This window comes from Erpetoichthys calabaricus, chromosome 17 (genome assembly GCF_900747795.2).
Source record: "Erpetoichthys calabaricus chromosome 17, fErpCal1.3, whole genome shotgun sequence".
NCBI lineage: Eukaryota > Metazoa > Chordata > Cladistia > Polypteriformes > Polypteridae > Erpetoichthys > Erpetoichthys calabaricus.
Genome location: NC_041410.2, coordinates 27,352,590 through 27,374,031, shown reverse-complemented (window position 1 = coordinate 27,374,031; position 21,442 = coordinate 27,352,590). Strand labels below are relative to the sequence as shown.

Sequence of the window (21,442 nt, the reverse complement as noted above, 5' to 3'; positions counted from 1 at the left end):
GTTTTATAAAGGCACGCGCACTTCACTACATGCGGGATCGCGCATTAGGAAACCCAACGTCATTTTACAAGTAGGAGGGGGTCCACCAGCCTGGAGATAGGCTATTACTCAGTCACGGACACCATGGAAACGCAGGCGCAGATGTAAGAAATGAGGGAAAAGTGCTGCGTCACCGAGGTATCTATCTATCTATCTATCTATCTATCTATCTATCTATCTATCTATCTATCTATCTATCTATCTATGCCAATGTTACTAGTATATAGTTTAACAATTTTATATTTATATATTTTTTTATATATTTAAAACAATATTTTATTAATTTAATTATTAGAGCGTTTTAATAGGCTGTACATGCCACTAGTTATTATTGCTTTTGCAACTGGCGTGTTTAAATCAGTGTCCATGTGATACTGTCTGCTTCCTTTGGTAATTAAAGATACATGTGAAGGCCAGAGTTTTCATTTAGCTACAATGTATTATTTTCTGATTATTTTTATACAGTTCACTTATTTTTACAAACATGTGTCCCTGTATATTTTTTAGAATATAAAAATAAAACACAAAATATAATTATGTATGTGTCTACATTGATTATGCAAAGAGGTGCAACCCTGGATTGATGTCCCGACCAGGATGGATGGTGTTTCTGTTCCCAGATGGGCGCCTAGTGGCCATAACAAATTTAATATTTTCAGGCTCCTGCCACACAGATGGACAAGAATCCTGCCAACTACACCAGTGTGGCCATTAGGGGAGCATCTCGGGATGCCAAACCCTCGACACAACTGCACAAACACCAGTTCCAAATTCAAAAAACCTTTCATTTATAATAATATCTTTACAGGTTTTCAGCGACCCCAACTATTCTATTTCCTTCCCTCTGTCTTCCCTTCCTCCACTCTCTTCAGACAAGTGTTGCCCTCTTTCCTCTGACTTTGAATAAGAGTGAGACTCAGCAGTAATACCACATGCACTTCAGATCAGGTCATCCACCTGAAGCTTGGGCCAACCAGTACTTGAATGGGAGACCATCTAGAAAAACCTTGGGTTGCTGCTGGAAGAGGTGTTGGTGAGGCCAGTAGGGGGGGACTTATCCTGTGATCTGAATGTGGATCCCAGTGCAGTAATGGGGCCACTGTCCTATTAAAATGGCACCATCCTTCAGATGAGACCTAAAACTGAGGTCCTGAGTCTCTGTGGTCATAAAATATCCCTAGGCATCCTTCGTAAAAAGTAGAGTGTATCCAGATGTCCATGGCCTAGCCATTGTAACCTCCTAATCATCCTTTGTCTCTAATTGGTATCTCTCTTATCACTTCACAACCTATCAGCTAATGTGTGGTGACCATACTCGCGCAAAAATGGCTGCCATTGTATTATCCAGGTGGGTGCTACACATTAGTGGTAGTTGAAGTGGCTCCCCTGTCACTAAATTGCTTTGAACACTGGGAACACTACCACATAGTTCATCAGAGGAGCTTAAAGTCTTGGAAGGCTGTCTGCCCCGGTCCATCCATTTTATAGTCCCGTCCAGGAACAAGAACACCATCCATCCTGGTCAGGACATCAGCCCAGGATTGGCTCCCATTACGCAGATAGATGTGGTTGAAGGATAGATATGAAAGGCACTATATAGCAGTGAGTGTGAGTGCCAGTTTGCTGCAGGGCCCACCCAAACCTAGACAGGCCTAATTGTAATCGCTAAATAATAATCCATCCATCCATTTTCCAACCCGCTGAATCCAAACACAGGGTCACGGGGGTCTGCTGGAGCCAATCCCAGCCAACACAGGGCACAAGGCAGGAACCAATCCCAGGCAGGGTGCCATCCCACCGCAGGACACACACACCAAGCACACACTAGGGCCAATTTAGAATCGCCAATCCACCTAACCAGCATGTCTTTGGACTGTGGGAGGAAACCGGAACGCCCGGAGGAAACCCACGCAGACACGGGGAGAACATGCAAACTCCACGCAGGGAGGACCCGAGAAGCGAACCCGGGTCTCCTAACTGCGAGGCAGCTAAATAATAATAATAATAATAATAATCCATCCATCCATTTACCAACCCGCTGAATCCAAACACAGGGTCACGGGGGTCTGCTGGAGCCAATCCCAGCCAACACAAGGCACAAGGCAGGAACCAATCCCGGGCAGGGTGCCAACCCACCGCAGGACACACACAAACACACCCACACACCAAGCACACACTAGGGCCAATTTAGAATCGCCAATCCACCTAACCTGCATGTCTTTGGACTGTGGGAGGAAACCGGAGCCCCCGGAGGAAACCCACGCAGACACGGGGAGAACATGCAAACTCCACGCAGGGAGGACCTGGGAAGCGAACCCGGGTCTCCTAACTGCGAGGCAGCTAAATAATAATAATAATAATAATAATTCATTACATTTATATAACCTTTCACAAGTTATTTTAGGAATGTGGAAAGAATATTGGACCCCTCAAAGGAATATCCAAACAGACAAACTACACACAGGCAGTGGCAGGGGCAGCATTTGAATCAATGACCCAACAGCAGTTACCACTGTGCACTTGGCCTGCATTAACATGCCTATTTATGAATTGGTGTCCTACCAACGGTTGCTTTCCTCCCCCAGGTCCTGCTCAGAAATGATTTTCTTCCTGTTACACTTTAAAGAAAAAAAGCTTTTTAAAAAAAAAATTAAAAATTGGAGGGACGGAAAATAAAGAGTCCGTGCTTCAAAGGTAGTACAGTAAATGGAATCTGTTACAAGCATAATCTGAACACACTGAAGTGACAGGTTTATGTTTTAATGAAATCGATTAAGCACAAGGTTCATTAATTATTCACAAATTTCTTTTTTCCTTTATTTCCATTTTAGTTCAATTGACAATGGCATTACATTTAAACTTTACACAGTTTATATATTTAAATTTGCATTTCAGGCTTATTAATAACTGGAATTTTAAACAAAAAAAATGTGAAAGTGCTTTGTGTAGTTTGGACTATAGTGGAAGTAATCTTTCCATATGCTGTCAGTGTATCACATCCTGGACTGCTGAAGCGGATTTGTCAAAGTCGGCCGCTGCTGCTTCAAGGTGAGTGGACTAATCGCCATAGTAACCACCGGCTGGGTCAATTCTCTTTCATGTTACAGTCACTTAAAAAAGAGTGTAATGGAAATTTAAAATACTATAATGGTTATTCTTCCTACTCAGAAAGAATTCTGTTTTTTTACTATTACAGAACAGTACAACTGCCTTATAATAAATACAGTAAAAATTGAATTGACTTTTTAAGTATCTACTTTTTCAGTCCAATGCTTGGATCATATTCAAGCATTAGCTTGGAATATTAATGCATTTCCATTAAGTTCTTACCAAAAGTGAACTTTTTCTTTTTTTTTTCTTCTGTTCTGAAACATTCTGTTGAGCAAGCAACCCAGTTTATTACATAATTAAATTAGACAAAACAAAGGGTACTGCTTGAGGTCTAATATTAGCAAATGTCTAGTTTTAATTATCCATCCATCAATTTTCTTACCCACTTATTCAGTTGTTCATTATTTCGATGTACAATAACAGTGTTCAATATATTAATCTTTTATTGTAGTGAACAAGTAATGGTAGATAATCAGGAAAAAAAACATCTTTATCTGAGTGTGGTTTAGTTCACCTTAGTACCAGTTCAGCACTGTTACAAGAACTGAGGTGAAATTTTATCCCAATTGTAGAACAAACTACAGGAGGCGCTAAATAGGAATACAGTCTCTGAGTTTATTAAATTCTAGAAAAAAGGTTTTAACGCCATTTTGACAAAATTGTATTTTTGAGATTTCTTTCATTCGTGGCTAGGATGTGTGCTGAGGTTGTCTCAAGTGTCCCTAGCTTTTTATCCATCTATCCATTTTCTAAACCCACTTTTCCAGAGCAGGGTCATTGGGAAGCTGGAAACTATCCAAGTAAAGAGAATCCAAGAAAGAGAGCAGTCATTACATTTAAAGATAATATTATGAGGGTAAATTAACAAGGAATGGCAATTTGAAAATTACATGGTAGAAGCTGACACAATGCAACACATTCACGATGGCGTATGGGTAATTGGAACACGTATAGCACAGCACTCTGCCATTAGTCTAGTTGAAGCCAAGGTCAAATGAACACGGGCACTCCACTGTGAGATTTCACCATCTTTATATATAATATACTATCATGGCTGTCTGTTTGTCTGTCCAGGATATTAAATCACCTGTAGCTCGCAAACCATTTGAACTATTACCTAAAATTTTGTAAATATATACTACGTGACATCTACTATCCACTTTTGGGGTGATGATTGATCTCCAAGGTTATTTCTCTTTTTATTTTATTTTATTGTAGAATCAATTCTTGGCAGCGTCCGTACGGCACATATGTACAGGCGCCATTCTCATCCCTACCACCTTCTACGTCACTTCCCCTACCTCTTCATATCTTAAATCATTTTACAGGCAGATTGAAGACTTAAGTGCCAGCTTAAGTGAAAATTAAAGAAAACGTGCTAAGTAATTGCAACACAAACACTGACTTAATCAGTTTTAATGCAAAAAGATGCCGACGAAAGAAGAGAAGAAGCGGGCCGCTATGGTGAAGAAAAGAAGAGCTCCTGAAGAGGCAGCAAGCGCATCAACCTCTGAGCAAACGAATGCTAAATGTGCAGAGAAAGAGGATGAAAACTATGAATGCTCAAGTCAAGTGTATTCACTGCACGTTATCTTGCAGTGTGCCATTACTGGTTGTTGAATAATTTGCCATAGTGAGAGTTCTTTGAACATTAAATCTACTGAAATACACCAATGGATGTTGGCTCATTATGCAAGTCAAAACAGCAATGAAAAGTTGACAAATGACAGGTTTAAAACGGGAAGAACTGAGGAAGCTCGATCTGATTGACCATCAACATCACGCACACAACCCACATTGACATAGTGAATTCCTTCATCAGAGAAGACTGACAGTTCGTTGTTCTCTGTTGCTGCATTTTTGGATATCAGCTACAGATCTACGCATGCCATAGTGCATGATGACTTGGGGTACCGTAAACTTTGTGCAAGATGGGTAACCAAACAGCTTACTGATCTACACAAGCCAACACTTCAGTGAATTTCATCAGGCTTCACACACTCTGCCCAAAGAAATCTCACTACAGTGCGTTGTTCAATATTGATGCAATCCTGCAGCAGAGTGTCCATGTTCATTTGACCTTGGCTTCTACTAGACTAACAGCAGAGTGCTGTGCTGTGTGTGTTTGAACTGCCATTAGCCATCGTAAATGAGTTGCATTGTGTCAGCTTTTATTTATTGCAGTTACCACATATTTTTCAAATTGTCTTTACAATTTTTTACCCTGGTACCTGTACATACAAACTGTAACAACTTGACCTAGGTAGGTGTTTTTTGCTCCCATCTCAAACTAACAAGAAACTAAGAAGGTGCCAGTTTATTGCAGACTCTATTCTGACAAAAACACTGCCACAATCAGTAAGGGTTAGTTTGGAATCACCTAAGATTCACATTTTTAAATGAAAGCAGGAATAACTGTAGAAAAACTCCATGACTGTGTGAGTTGTCTTGGGAATAGCTGTAGGAAAATGCATGCAGCCATGAAGTGAATGTGCCTGGGTACATCATTAGAGCTAAGGATGCTAGATCCGCAAGTACTTACTATTTGATCATCATGTCATCAGATACAAGTGATGTAGATACTTGGTTCAATATACACCTTAGACCAAATAATAACGGTCTGTCCTTGATGATTCTGATTTAAAGCTCTCAGATGATGGAAGAGAAGGCCGCACATGGTTATTTCAAATTGTAATTACTACTCCCAGTGCCTTGCCATCAGTGTCAAAAAGTGAAATTGTTATGAAAGATGCGCCTCTTAAAGGATTTTTATGGTAAATTTGTATGCCTGACATGGCATTTTAATTAAGAACTCTTTATACTTTGGAGAAATAAACATAACATTAACAGCAACAGCAACAGTACAGAGTAGGAAGGTTTTATAAAATTCTTCAAGGTGTTCTTTCTGCCTTTCTAAATTTTCCAGATTTTATGTCAACTGAAATTTCAGAAGGGGTTCATTTTCGATCCAGGTCACTGATGTTTAAAGACTGACCTTTTTGTTGTATCTAAATTAATCAAAAAGACATTTACAGTGGAACCTCGGTTCACGACCATAATTCGTTCCAAAACTCTGGTCGTAAACCAAGTTGGTCGTGAACCAAAGCAATTTCCCCCATAGGATTGTATGTAAATAGAATTAATCTGTTCCAGACCGTACGAACTGTATGTAAATATATATATTTTTTAGTTTTTAAGCACAAATATAGTTAATTACACCATAGAATGCACAGCGTAACAGTAAACTAAATGTAAAAACATTGAATAACACTGAGAAAACCTTGAACAACAGAGAAAACTATCACTGCAATTGTTCGGGCTATAGTGCTAGGAACCGCTCGCTACAAACACTTTTTTTAATGAGTTTTAAGCACAGGGGAAAAAATGAACATTTGATAAATCCGTAATTTAATAAACCACCAAGAAAAGTAACATTGCAACAATGCAGGCTACGAACCGATCGCTGTAAACAGAACTGAAAACAAAAACAAGCCTTCTCTACCTTATGCGTCCCTCCCTCTCTCGCTCGCTCTCTCTCTCTCTCTCTTGCTGTGTGTGTGTGCGTGCGTCTCTCTTAGCTGCTCCTGTGTGTGTGCGTGCCTCTCTCTCGGCTCCTGTGTGTGTGCGCGTCTGTCTCTCCCGGGCTCCTGTGTGTGTGGCTCTCTCTGTCTGCTGCCTGTGTGTGTGCCTCTGTCTCTCACGCTGCCTGTGTGTGTGTGTGTGTGTGTGTGTGTCGCGCTCTCTCGCTCTCTCTCTTGCTTGCTGCACAGGAAATGCACAGGGAGAGACTGAACATGTACAAACCGAAAGGGAACCTGGCTTGTTCGTATACCGAGTGTGTGTTCGTCAACCGAGGCAAAAGTTTGGCGTAAACCGATTTGTATGTGTACCGAGACGTTCGTGAACCGAGGTTCCACTGTATTTGGAATTCACTATTGTTAAATTTAGAAACGTGTTGTGTATTAAAGTACGCAAAAAGTGTGCTGTTTATTTTTTTTTTGTTCATTGTTTTTTAAACTTGCATGAATATTAATTTCACTAATTATCAGGTGTTTTTATTATATGATGTGCTACAATCTTATTTACTTTCTCTTTGCACTTATTAATAGTATGATGTGCTTTATGTAATAATTATGTTCCTTTTATCCTGCATGTGTGCCTGGAGATCACCTTCAAGGCCCGACTGAGGTAAGCCTTACCACTCCTGGGTGAGAGGGGGCTTTCTTTTTCCCAGAGTTCAGAGGAGACACCCAATGAGGATGTCAAGTCCCACCCATGACTTCCAGAGTAAACCCCGCCTCTTCCAGACTCAGTGCCATATATTTGAACTGCCAGCTGGGAGATGGCATCTTTTGACACCTGGACTTACACAGCGACAGAGCTCCAGTGCAGAGCTGATATTGTGTTCTTGTGCGGCAACTTTGGGCTATTGTATCCCAACATTTCTTTTGTGCCCCAGAGCACACATTATTTTTGCTGAAGCCTACAGTCACACAGGGTTTTCACCGTATTGATGTCCTGACTTATTCCAGAGTGGTTCATGTCCTCTGTCACACGATTACAGTCTTGTAAATGAGAGTTGGAACTCTGAAAAGTTACCCTTCTCAATTGAGACTTGAGATTGGTGGTTGTGCATATTTACTGTCAAATTCTAAGATAACATCACTTACTGTTACCTTTAAAATTTAGAAAGAGAAATACTTATTGGCCTTGCTTAAAAAAAATCATCCATCCACGAATTTCCTAAACCCATTTAAGCAGGGCTCTAAAGAAACAGGAGCCTATTCCAGCAAACATTAAGTGCCAGACCAGTGTAGGGTGAACACAAACACAGAACACATTGCATTGGCATCCACCCAACCTGTTTGTGTTAGGACTGTGGGAGGAAGCTGAAGCACCTGGAGAAAACCCACACAGACACATGGAGAGCATGCCAATCTCATTCAGTGAGCACCCAAATCATGAAGTCCGGTCTCCTTGTTGGGAGACACAGTGCTACCACTTTGCCACTGTGCTGCCCCATATACCTCTTTATATTGTCACAATTTGCTTATATTAGTTAAACTTAAAGTATGGTATTGTACTGTGTATTTAAAAATGATTGCATGATCAATTTATCAAAGCCTCATTACTCATGAATATCCTACCTCAATGCCTGTTCTGTTTACTGCAACTTATTTATTTAAGTAATGCTAGAAAAATTTTGGCTGGCAATCCTGTGAAAGTTTTTCTGGCAGATGATTCTGTAAAGTTACATGGCTTGAGAGCAGGGATTGTTCTGCCAAGCAGCACACATCTACATCTTATTATCATGCCGGTCAAGCACACTGTAGTCAAGAGTAGAAGTTTCACTAACTCTAAATACAAAGCAAATCTGTGAAGTGTCGAAAACAACATCTCACAAGCAACTATTTATGGGCTGTTTCTCTGTCTTAGACACAAGGAAAACAATACTGGTTTTTTATGACCTTGTCTTAAAAAAAATTAAAATGCAGATCATTCAGAACCCAAATAATTTGGGTATTTCCGTCCAAAATTCTATTGACACTTTTTTTATCAGAAAGAAGGGGCACGTTTGTAAGGACTTTGTTTCCCAAAATAATGGGAAGAAGGCAAACATTCATCCATCCATCCATTCATTCATTCATTTTCCAAACCTGTTAACAGGAGACAAAACAATGTCAAAGTGTTGGGGCACCTCCCTGGTGGCCCCGTATAAATCAAAGAAGACACCAATGAATAACTCTAAACAAGTTGCGGATAACATCTTTTCAGAGAGTATTCAATGACTGTGATGAATCCAGTGCAAAGGTAAACATTTCTAGAACATCAAGCACAGAAAACAAAAAGTAAATTTAAAAAAAAAACTTCAAAACCTTCTCTTAGATTTTAATGTGTATCTCCCAACCTCCTCCTCCTCGTCCTCTATTTTAAAATAAATTAACTGATTTTGGGGTGGCACGGTGGGTAGCGCTGCTGCCTTGCAGTTAGGAGACCCGGGTTCACTTCCCGGGTCCTCCCTGCGTGGAGTTTGCATGTTCTCCCCGTGTTTGCGTGGGTTTCCTCCCACAGTCCAAAGACATGCATTGGCGATCCTAAATTGTCCCTAGTGTGTGCTTGGTGGGTGGGTGTGTGTGCCCTGCACGGGATATGTTCCTGGCTTGTGTCCTGGTATTGGCTCCAGCAGACCCCTGTTACCCTGTATTAGGATATAGTGGGTTGGGAAATGACTGAGTGACTGACTAACTGATTTTGTTCTCTGCCTTCAAAACATGTTATGGACCATTTTTATTACTTGAATACATTGGAGGATATGATTTTGGATCTTAATAAATTTTAAATGATCCAACTTATTATCAGGGTGGAGTGGTAGGTCTGAGGCTAGGGATCTGCGCCAGCAATCGGAAGGTTGCTAGCTGGAATCCCCTAAATGCCAGAAGTGACTCTACACTGTTGGGTACTTGAGCAAAGCCCTTAACCTCCAATTGCTTCGTCCTGAGTATGACGTTAATCTGCATCCATTCAGGTTCTCCAACTTACAGGGAAAACTTGATGGTTGGTGGCAGGATTGGCACTCCAGCCACCTTAAAACATCCTCATACTGTGTTCCAGTGTGGTGCTGAGGTGTCAACCGCCGCACTCGGGTCCCAGTCTGGGTGGTTCATTGTGTGGTGGGTTTGGCAACAAGTTATCTCCCTATCTCTACTTATTATTAGCATTTACTCACATTGAGTTGTGTCATTCTGATACTGTGTAAGAGATTAGGTAAATGTACTGTAAATTCCAAAGCAACAACTGTTCTCAAATGGCTGAGCTTTAAATCAATAGTGGAGGCCATGGTAACATTTTTTTAATTATTTTAACTTCAAGATTAATTTGAAGGAACATTATTTTTTTTATTATTATTCCAGAATGCTTGCTTTTTTGTTCATGTGAAATACAGCTTTAAAACATTATTTTATATTGAGTCATTTTTTTTCTCTCCTGTGGTACATCTTGTCATTAAGTGTCATACTCTATAAGTTTAAAAAGTTATTCCTCTTAAATTTTTAGCGTGTCCTATGAAGAACTGCCAGGAGGTGTTGGTCAATACCTGATGATGCTGTTTGCCTTCCATTATGCCCAATTTCATCAGCCTTTTACTGGTTGGGTTAATAGATATTGAGTTGAATGGGAAAGTATATATTTCCACTAGTGTGATTGGAGTTGATAAAACAAAGTTTGTCAGGATGCTGGACTCCGGCTGGGCAACTCCAGAAGAGGACCCTGGTGGTGAAGTTCACTGGGATCTCATTGAATATCAATATTTGTTTAAATGATGATTTCATTCTATCTTTGAGCTATTTCAATTTTGCATCAGAGAAAAAAAATCTTAGTTTCTGGTTCACAATGTTCACAGTGAGGACACAGTTTGCCTATAAAAAGAGAATGTTATCATGCTGACTATTTTGTTTACTCTATACAGAATCAGAATCAGAATATCTTTATTGTCATTGTAACAAGTACAACGAAATTAGGTGCAGTCCCTGCGGTGTCAAAATATAAATAAAATATAATTACAAAAAGGATAAGAAGGACAAGAAGAAATAAGGTAGAACATAAACATTCAACATAAGACCTTCATTGCACATGAGCACTATTGCACAAGATGTCATCTATTGCAGTGCTGAATTGGAGGTGATTAGATAGATAGATAGATAGATAGATAGATAGATAGATAGATAGATAGATAGATAGATAGATAGATAGATAGATAGATAGATAGATAGATAGATAGATAGATAGATAGATAGATAGATAGATAGATAGATACTTTATTAATCCAAAGGGGAAATTCACATACTCCAGCAGCAGCATACTGATAAAGAAATAATATTAAATTAAAGAGTAATAAAAAATGCAGGTAAAACAGACAATAACTTTGTATAATGTTAACGTTTACCCCCCCCCCCCCCCGGGTGGAATTGAAGAGTCGCATAGTGTGGGGAAGGGATGATCTCCTCAGTCTGTCATTGGAGCAGGACATTGACAGCAGTCTGTCGCTGAAGCTGCTCCTCTGTCTGGAGATGACACTGTTTAGTGGATGCAGTGGATTCTCCATGATTGACAGGAGTCTGCTCAGCGCCCGTCGCTCTGCCACAGATGTCAAACTGTCCAGCTCCATGCCTTCAATAAAGCCTGCCTTCCTCACCAGTTTGTCAAGGCGTGAGGCGTCCTTCTTCTTTATGCTGCCTCCCCAGCACACCACCGCGTAGAAGAGGGCGCTCACCACAACCGTTTGATAGAACATCTGCAGCATCTTATTGCAGATGTTGAAGGATGACGGCCTTCTAAGGAAACATAGTCGGCTCTGTCCTTTCTTACACAGAGCATCAGTATTGGCAGTCCAGTCCAATTTATCATCCAGCTGCACTCCCAAGTATTTATAGGTCTGCACCCTCAGCGCACAGTCACCTCTGATGATCACAGGGTCCATGAGGGGTCTGGGCCTCCTAAAATCCACAACCAGCTCCTTGGTTTTGCTGGTGTCCAGGTGTAGGTGGTTTGAGTCACACCATTTAACAAAGTCCTTGATTAGGTTCCTATACTCCTCCTCCTGCCCACTCCTGATGGAGCCCACAATAGCAGTGTCGTCAGCGAACTTTTGCACGTGGCAGGACTCCGAGTTGTATTGGAAGTCCGATGTATATAGGCTGAACAGAACCGGAGAAAGTACAGTCCCCTGCAGCACTCCTGTGTGCTGACCACAATGTCAGACCTGCAGTTCCCGAGACGCACATATTGTGGTCTGTCTGTAAGATAGTCCACGATCCATGCCACCAGGTATGAATCTGCTCCCGTCACTGTCAGCTTGTCCCTAAGGAGCAGAGGTTGGATGGTGTTGAAGGCGCTAGAGAAGTCCAGAAACAAAATTCTTACTGCACCACTGCTTCTGTCCAAGTGGCAGAGGGATTGGTGTAGCATGTAGATGATTAGGTGGCATTTATTTTTTATTGAGGATTTGTTCTGTTCTGTGTATTGTATTGTATTGTCCCCCTTCTTTTGACACCCACTGCACACCCAACCTACCTGGAAAGGGGTCTCTCTTTGAACTGGCTTTCCCAAGGTTTCTTCCATTTTTCCCTACTAGGTTTTTTTGGGAGTTTTTCCTTGTCTTCTTAGAGAGTCAAGGCTGGGGGGCTGTCAAGAGGCAGGGCTTGTTAAAGCCCATTACGGCACTTCCTGTGTGATTTTGGGCTATACAAAAATAAACTGTATTGTATTGTATTGTATTGTATTCAGTGCCCTAATAGCAACAGGTGTAGCAGATATGCCCTTGATCCACCTCTCGGACCCTCAGGTACCACTCCAGACACCAGATGAATGTACAATTCTCGTTTATTTTGTACTCACGTGCACCATGCACCCTTCACTCCACACTATTCATAAATAAATCACTAATTACTAACAATACTCTTTCCTCCTCGCCCAGACACTTCGCCCTCCTACCTCCCAGCTCAGCTCAGTGTCTGGGCTTTCCCACAGTCCTTTTATACACCCTGACCCGGAGGTGTTCCTGTCCAACAGTTCACAGTTCCTTATTCCTTCTGGGTCAGGGTAAACAGTCCTTTTCTTCAACCCGGGAGCACGTCGTTTCTTCCTGTCACATGACTATAACGTACTCCCGGGTTATAGGGCACATAAGAGCCCACGAGCCCCCCTACAGCGACGCCTGGTGGCCCCCAAGGTATCCAGCAGGGCTGCGTATAAAAACTACATAGTCCATGAGGCCCTGTGGAACTCGGGGCACGTCCACGCTGTCCGGAGAGCTCCTCCTGGCGGCCTGGGGGTGAGGGCCGGAGTAAGAAGCTGGTAATCCACCACACAGGGTAGAAACTGTTATTCAGTCTATTAGTCTTTGTTTTGATGCTCCTATATCTTTTGCCTGATGGCAACAGTTGGAACATGTTATGAGCGGGGTGTGAGGAGTCTTTTAAGATGTTTTATACTTTCCTGAGGCAGCGAGAGCTGTGCAGTTCATCCAGAGAGGGTAAAGAACAGCCGATGATCTGCTGGGCAGTCTTTATGATCCGCTGAAGTGTTTTCCTCTGCGCTGTTGTGCAACTGGAAAACCACACGCAGAGACAGTAGCACAGGATACTCTTGATAGAGCAGCGATAGAAGGACACCAAGCAGTTTTTGGGGAATGCTATTTTTCCTGAGGACTCTCAGGAAATAAAGTCTCTGCTGAGCCTTCTTCACCAGCTCAGCTGTGTTCACACCCCAGGACAGGTCTTCCATGATGTGGACTCCCAGGAAGCGGAAGCCTGACACACTCTCCACACAGTCCCCTCCAATGTAGAGTGGTTTGATGTCCGTTTTCTTTTTCCTGAAGTCCACAATGAGCTCCGTCTTACTTGTGTTCAGGAGCAGGTTGTTGTCAGTGCACCACACTGTCAGCCGCTCCACTTCTTCCCTGTAGGCAGACACATCCTCCCCAGAGATGAGCCCCACCACAGTGGTGTCATCTGCAAATTTGACCCTGATGTTCTTAACATTCTTAAGAATGGGTTATGTGCCCAGCAGTGACAAGAGATATTACATACTGAGTACTAAATGGTATGACACAATTGAAATAAAAGAAATGCATAATTCTCATCATCATCACCATTTTCATTCCTTTTTCCTGATGAGGTTTGAGCTGGGCTGACAATACCATCTTAACCCAAGCAACTTCCTTCAGCCCCTCCTACGAATTTCCCAGATGCTACCCAAGCCATGGGTCTTTTTGCAGCAAGCTATGTCTTGTACACATCTCAAGAGAGACAGCAAAGTGCAATCCTAAAAGCATGCCAAGATCACCTAAACCTGAAGAAACAGTAGTTTTTCTCCAAGAGCCTGTCATATTGCTGTGCTCCTCACCCAGGGCCGGCCTTAGGCCACTGCAACCTATGCGGCCGCAGTGGGCCCCGCACTTTCATAGGCCCCGCGCTAATTCTAGGTGTAAATTATTAAATTAAACCATTATAACTTATAATCATGTATAGGTCAGCGTGTTTATTCTGTTTTTATGTTTTTACAGTGTTTTTTATCTATTACGTCGTTGTTTCAAGTGATTACGACAAGTAAATAAAATTGAAAAAAAATTGTAGCTGCTCGGGTGCTTTATCTCTAAACTCGTCATTTAGGGGAACTTGGGGTAAGATGAAACAGACACCGTTCTTAACCTTATGATGGCTCAGCTCAGTGAAACCAATCAAATAGGAGGAGCTATTTATGGAGATTATGTTATCGATTTTTTGGATGAATAGTTTGAAATTTACCGGCAGTGGTTTAAATTTTCTCTTTTCTGCCAGACAAAGATTTTTTCACCGGTGAGTAAAGCTTGTTCCTCAGAAACAAGCGTTGTATAAAATTCGAAGATCCTGTACATTGATAACCCACCCTATGTTAACAATCAGCCATAGAATCATCGGCACGTCAACTTGTATCTTTATACAATTTGTTTTATGAATAGTCTCTCATTTCAAATGTTTAAGATAGTTTTACAAAATAAAATAATGTGATTCGTCTACCCAAACGATTGTTTCATCTTACCCGTAGTAGGGGTAAGATAAAAAAAATTTTTTTCACAAACACTTGCTCAAAACGTACCAATTCATCCCTAAGCGACAAGCGCATGCATATGCAGATCATTAACAATAATTTGACTGAAAATTACTGGTAAAAAGCAAAAAATGTGGATTTGACAAGGAATTTTAAAAAGTGGTTCATCTTACCTCAAGTTCCCCTAAATTGGTAGACTTAAGGTATTTTTTTTTTATTTTATTTACTCGTAATCAAATGCAAACGTGACATAATCAAATGCAAATTGTCGTTCAAACGTTAAATCATGTAATCAAATGCAATAACGACGTAATAAATCAGTAAATACTTTATTTTGTTCATTTTTCATTTTTTTAACTGTGGCATCTGGTGAAAGAAGCTTCTCACGCCTCAAACTAATCAAGAATTACTTGAGGTCAACAATTCACGAAGATAGATTGAACAATTTGCCAATTCTTGCTATTGAGCGTGATCTATGTAGGAAACAAAATTTTGATGATATACTGTATGACTTCGCTACACGCAAGGCTCGTAAAGTAAAGTTAATTTGATCGTGATTTTGTACTTAGAATGAATAAAATGCAAAGACGAATTTATTTTCTAATACAAAATCTTAATTTTCACTTATTATCCTTATCCCTACCCCGACTGGGCCCCGCGCAATCCGTTTCGCATAGGGCCCCGCAATTGTTAGGGCCGGCCCTGTCCTCACCCTATAGTAGAGAGGCCAGTAGTCCTCTGGAGAAACCTCATTTAACCACACATACTTACAGTTTCTTTTGACTAGCTAAAGGCTGTGACCATAGGTGAAGATGGTAAACTGATTGGTAAATTGAATGGTTATCCCCCAATTCACAATCACAGTCAGGCAAATCATCTGCAAAGCAGCTGCCTATGCACAAATTTGTTGGTCAATCTCATGGTCTTCTCTACCATGACTTGTGAACAAGTCATCAATGTATTCTCCTTGGAGCAGCTGCTCACTTCTAACCTGAAGAAAATAAGCTACTAATTGTGGTGAGTTCAATGAAGATCACAGTGTGAAGCAGTGGCGTATCTAGGGGCGGGCGGAGGGGGTGGCATTATTGGCCAACAGGCTCAGAACACTTCACGTGTAAGCAGCAGGGTTCAGAAAAATATCACTCATGAATGAAAAAAGTCAAATTCTCTGATTTTCATCCACAAATGTTTCAAAAATCATTTTCAGACAGTCCTTCTGTGATGGCATCAGACACAGCAGTTGATATTTATGAGGCAATAACAAAAATAAACATAAACATTACACCGATAATAATTTCAAGGAAGATAAACAACTAATTCACAATGTATAATTTAATTTCATTAACAATCCGAATGCGTTCTTGCTCATTCCCACCTATCGCTTGTACACTACACTGGATCTGGTTTTCACAGCGTAATTATATTAAACTAATAATCAGAACACGGCTTATCAGTGCGTCTATACTATATTCTTGTATAGTTGATGCTTATAAATAATTATATGTGAAAAAATATTGCTGTTTCTCTATATATAAATAAATACAGTGGGAAAGTATTCAGACCCCCTTCAATTTTTCACTCTGTCATATTGCAGCCATTTGCTAAAATCATTTAAATTAATTTTTTCCCTCATTAATGTACACACAGCACCCCATATTGACAGACAAAAAAAAGAATTTTTGAAATTGTTGCAGATTTATTAAAAAAGAAAAACTGAAATATCACATGGTCCTAAGTATTCAGACCCTTTGCTCAGTATTTAGTAGAAGCACCCTTTTGAGCTAATACAGCCATGAGTCTTCTTGGGAAAGATGCAACAAGTTTTTCACACCTGGATTTGGGGATCCTCTGCCATTCCTCCTTGCAGATCCTCATACTTCATACATACCTCAGTGCAAGACACATGACAGCCCGCATGGAGTTTGCTAAAAGACACCTGAAGGACTCTGAGATGGTGAGAAATAAGATTCTCTGGTCTGATGAGACCAAGATAGAACTTTTTAGCCTTAATTCTAAGCGGTATGTGTGGAGACAACCAGGCACTGCTCATCACTTGTCCAATACAGTCCCCACAGTGAAGCATGGCGGTGGCAGCATCATGCTGTGGGGGTGTTTTTCAGCTGCAGGGACAGGACGACTGGTTGCAATCAAGGGAAAGATGAATGTGGCCAAGTACAGGGATATCCTGGACAAAAACCTTCTCCAGAGTGCTAAGGACCTCAGACTGGGCCGAAGGTTTACCTTCCAACAAGACAGTGACCCTAAGCACACAGCTAAAATAACGAAGGAGTGGCTTCACAACAACTCTGTGACTGTTCTTGAATGGCCCAGCCAGAGCCCTGACTTAAACCCAATTGAGCATCTCTGGAGAGACCTAAAAATGGCTGTCCACCAATGTTGACCATCCAACCTGACAGAACTGGAGAGGATCTGCAAGGAGGAATGGCAGAGGATCCCCAAATCCAGGTGTGAAAAACTTGTTGCATCTTTCCCAAGAAGACTCATGGCTGTATTAGCTCAAAAGGGTGCTTCTACTAAATACTGAGCAAAGGGTCTGAATACTTAGCACCATGTGATATTTCAGTTTTTCTTTTTTAATAAATCTGCAACAATTTCAAAAATTCTTTTTTTTGTCTGTCAATATGGGGTGCTGTGTGTACATTAATGAGGGAAAAAATTAATTTATATGATTTTAGCAAATGGCTGCAATATGACAAAGAGTGAAAAATTGAAGGGGGTCTGAATACTTTCCGTACCCACTGTATATGCAAAATGTATCTTAATTTTTCTCCATACGTCATTTTAATTTTCTATTTAAATAGGTTAACATATTCAGATACGTTGGAAGGCAGCAAATTGAAGCCCCGCCCCACCCTGCCCCGAGTGGCACGAACTTGAGCTACGCCACTGGTGTGAAGACAAAAAACATCAAGTCTAAGTAAAAAAAAAACATAGAATCATTAAATAGGAGAACCTTCACAGACAGTTGTGTATGGGCTAGCAAAACAGAGAAACAATATCAAAAATTCTGAAAGACAGGAGGTGCTTTGTAGAAAGCAATGTCTTTTTCCCAGTTCATAATAAGGAGGTCTGTTTTGTTTAAACTTTTATAATGAACTTTAGGAAACCTAAGGTTGTCTGGCATCATAGTGCAAATGAACTGAAATCATTAACCAATCATTAACTCTCAGAACTCCAGAAGAACTAAAATTGAGTAAAAGCGCAGGCTGTTTATGCTCCAGAAACATTAAACAGTGAGAGGTGTAAGCTTTGGGAATTTCTTTTAGCATTGGAAAAAATTCTACCAAAGTCCACAAGAAAGCCACTTGTCCCTGAAAGTAACAGAAGTGATAACATAGAATGTCAAATCTCCAATCACACTGTCATGAAATGGCTGGCTCAAGAGGCACAGATGTAACCAAAGATTTCTGTTTCTGTCCTGGAGAGGTAGAAAACTACATAGCAGGATGCAAAGGAATATTCAAGACAAGTAAAGTAGGTCCTCATAACTGGTATGAGCGACAGAGTGTTGTTAGTTCTGTGAAAGAAAGAAGTGCAGGAACACCAAGGACAGTCTAGGGCACTGTCACCAGGTGACAGCAGAAGCAACCTGGAAGAGGAGCTTGGAAATGAAATCCACCTGACAGAGGCCTGTCAAGAAGTAACCGATTTGGAGTTGTAAGGTGACAAAAAAATCTGAAAAGTACATCAGATGCTTAAGTTAAATATTTGTGCTTAGCTGTATATTTTTTTCTATTGTAATCAACTTTTAGTTTCTTTTAACATAGTCACATGTGATGAAGACTACTTTCATATTCCACAGATGTCCAAAGCCCCATAACAATTCAGTACAGATAATCTAAGATGGCATCTGCACAGTCAGCTGCTTTTCTTTCAATACGTTCCAGTTCAGATTCCATCCTCCTCTATGTTCACTGCAAAATTCACCTCTGTAACTTCATATCTCCAACTGTACAGTGGAAATTATATTTTGTTATTTGTAAATTTATTTATTAGTTTTTGCAAGACGAAGAAGTACTTTTTCCTTTAACCTTTAGGCTTTTATACGAAATCAGCTACCCATTTTTCATGTTTTTTAATCCGCTATTTGATCAATTGAAATGAGGCTCCTTGTTAGACAGGCAGTGTGATGAAATATCTAGGGCATTGATCTATAAACCACAAGGCTGTTGGTGTCATCTGTGCCACTGATTATTTTATGAGTGGGTCACTCAATCTGCTTATTGTCACAAATACATGTTGAGCAATTGTATTATATCTTTGTCATATAAGTAAGTAAGTAAGTAAGTAAGTAAGTAAGTAAGTAAGTAAGTAAGTAAGTAAGTAAAGTAAATCATCATAGGCAGAGATATTGGGGTTGCTTGGTGGTGCAGTGAGGAGACTAGAGTTCACATCACAGGTCCTCATTGCCTAGAGTTTGCATGTTCACCCCACTGTTTTTTTCCTTCTGGTGCTCCAGTTTCCTCCCACGGACCAAAGTTACATAAGGTTAGGCGGACTGGAAACACAAAAGTGACCCATGTGGGTGTGTTTACCCTGCAACAGACTTGCACCCCATGTATGTGTGTTCACTCTCTTAATGCCCTATGCTTACTGAGATAGACTCCAGCACATATGACCCTGCTCGGGATTAAACGGGCTAAGGGAAGTGTATGGTATGGTTAAGGAATCTTACAAATATGAAACAATAATAACATGCAGCTACTAAGGAATCTTACAAACATGTAAGAATAAGAATATGCAGCTACTGTATTTAGATATATATGAAGAAGCCCTAATATCTTAATGGATATGAAAAGCACAGCAAAAAAATACATATAAGGGATAACAAATGTTCAACAACTGTCCCAAGGTTTAATGCATTCATATTGTCTTTTAACTTACTGCTGATCCAGACCATAATTGAGCATAGCTAAAGCTAACAATGGCCACAAGGTAGGACCCATCCTGTAACAGAATACTCTTAAATATACCTGCCCAGACAGCCTTAGCAACAAAATTTATAGATAGTTAATGACTTGAAAACATGCATTTGTGTCAGTGAAAATATCTCAAGTTCTTGAAGAAAATCCACAGGAAGGCCATGCCTAAGCCACACAGAAGAAAGATACATTTTGTCCCAGACACTGCATGAACACCAGTGCTACCCAAAGTGTTAATTATAAAATGCTGTCAGGGAACTTTTATAAATTTAATCAATTACTGCTTTTCTAGACACACTTATGCCTTTAAGTATACTGACTCTTTCTTTTTATTTTCATGTCTTTCAGACCTGCCCCAGAATGGCTTTGTACAGAGCTGTGACATCAATAAAATCAACCAGACCAGTAACATACCAATTTCAAATACAGGTAGTTATGAGCAAATTTTGTGCTAAAAATGCATAATGAAAATACATATGTAGTGCCACACTCTCTGTTTTATCCATCGAACTTGTGTAACATCCAGTTTCATGAAAATAACGTCAATGTGGAAAGCTATACTAGATGCCAAGCCTCACTCTGATAGACAGAGATAGCATTTTTTGATTCTTATTTCTGGACTCCTTAAATTCTCTTATTCTGAAATAAACATTTGTCTCAACTAGATTAGATCAGATTAGATTAGATTTATTAATCCCATGGGGAAATTCAGTCTGAAACTGAGGAAATGTACAGTGTTTGGGGCAGATCTGCTAAGAAAATAATTAATATTCATCTTTAGAGCCCCTAATCCCAGAGGACCCTAGAAGTGACTTTAATTTTAATCATCCTATAATTTGAAAAAAATTCATTCACACCAGTGACTTTGACATGTGAGATAATACAGTACAGCAATATTAGTCAAAATCTGAGATGTAATGGTTGAATCTGTAAAAAATCTGTGATCTGTCATAGAACAACCGCATTGAAGAAGAAAACAGTGGTTACCCAGACCTCGTTGCTGGTTGTGAAAGAACCCCCGTAGCAGTTCAAGCTTCAGGGTTCCAGAAATGTAGGTCTTCCACTGGCTGTGTTCACTGTTAAATCTTTTAATCCATTTTGAATTACTATAAATCTGTTTATATTCATTTTAGGTATCAGAGAAATCATAAGCCCTGAAATGAGACTTCAATCCAATTGCTCATCAGAAACATTCAGTTTAAAGTCAAGAAATCAGAAGAACACACAGTGCATCTTCCAAAATGATTAAGATCTTTTTATAAAGTACTTCAGGTAGCTGCACATTTTTGTGAATTATAGTGAAGCTTGAATATTTTTGAAATGTTGATTTTAACATTTAATGATTTTGACATTAACTCAATTAAAATGACTCTTTTTAGTGAAACTGTAACTGCATATTTAAGTAAGTTTTGATGGAAAATCCAGACTACACTATCATTGGTTACAACACCTGTAACAGCACATCATGCAGCCACTTTTTGTTTCCTGCTCATTTATCACATAATGGAGTACAACATGGAGAAGACACAAAGTCAGTCAGTCAGTCATTACCCAACCCGCTATATCCTAACACAGGTACACGGGGATCCGCTTGAGCCAATCCCAGCCAGCATAGGGCGCAAGGCAGGAACATATCCCGGGCAGGGCACCAGCCCACAGCAGGACACACACACACACACACACACACAACCACACACCAAGCACACACAAGGGAGAATTTAGGATCGCTAATGATCCTAACCTGCATGTCTTTGGAATGTCAG

At 40.3% G+C, this 21,442-nt stretch overlaps 1 long non-coding RNA gene across 1 annotated transcript; it reads left to right on the top strand.

The window, feature by feature from the left end:
• Positions 1 to 85: 85 nt before the first annotated feature.
• LOC127526198 (uncharacterized) lies at positions 86 to 20,997 on the top strand. The gene is made up of 4 exons (XR_007933829.1): positions 86 to 177; positions 3,029 to 3,087; positions 20,028 to 20,108; positions 20,813 to 20,997. It is a non-coding gene; the product is annotated as an uncharacterized LOC127526198 (long non-coding RNA).
• Positions 20,998 to 21,442: the final 445 nt, after the last annotated feature.